Raw genomic sequence first — 881 nt, 5'->3', positions numbered from 1 at the left:
GTGCTAACACATGCAGTGGCAATGCTAGCTTCCCCATACTGCCAATTTGCAAATATTCCAGCCATCCTTGGACATCGGGCCCTATTCATAAGGTTTTGAAGAAAGTCTGTTTTGACTGATTGGATACAGTTCTGTATCGGTGAAACTGTTGATAAACAAGCCCACGGCCAACGAAAACATCAATTTGTAACATTTATTCCAATAAACAGAATTTAAAAATACATTCTTTATATAACTAATGAGTTGAAGCTTTGTATATTGGGTTCACTAGAGGAACCACAGCCTCAAAACTGAACTGATCTTAAATCTGTCTGAATTCATAGATCTATAACTCTTTTTATTATTTATTTTTACTTGCAGGTGTGGGATTGCAACCAATTGTGACCAACATGTTCCAGAGTGACTGATTTCTCCTAAGGGGGTCTGGTTAATTAATATCTTGTTCATTTTTGTATTGAAGTTCGTATTGTATGGAACAATGATTTCTTGTAAATAGTTCTTACTGTCAAGCCATTCAATGAATAATATAACATAGAGGTGATTATGCCTATAAGTATTTGACACACACTGAACCTGTTTTTTGTTTTATTTTTGTTAATATTTTTTTTCTAAATGTACAACCAGCAATTTTCTTGTTTGTGTCAGACTGTGTGACTGAGCCCTTGACAGGGCTGAAAAGCCTCAGTTAGCACACTCTAATCACACACAAGATCTGATACGAGTCTCCCTGGATACCCAGCAAACACCAAAAACATCGCCCTGTGACATCACAGCAGCAAAGCACCCATTATACAGTAGGTATTTTTATCCGTGTTCTTTTCCTACAGCATCTATGAAATCCAAGCAGAAACAGATCGAGATGGAGTGTTTTCGTCAGTGGT

The sequence above is a fragment of the Acipenser ruthenus genome, chromosome 7 (assembly GCF_902713425.1).
Source record: "Acipenser ruthenus chromosome 7, fAciRut3.2 maternal haplotype, whole genome shotgun sequence".
Taxonomy (NCBI): domain Eukaryota; kingdom Metazoa; phylum Chordata; class Actinopteri; order Acipenseriformes; family Acipenseridae; genus Acipenser; species Acipenser ruthenus.
This window is presented reverse-complemented; position numbering follows the sequence as displayed.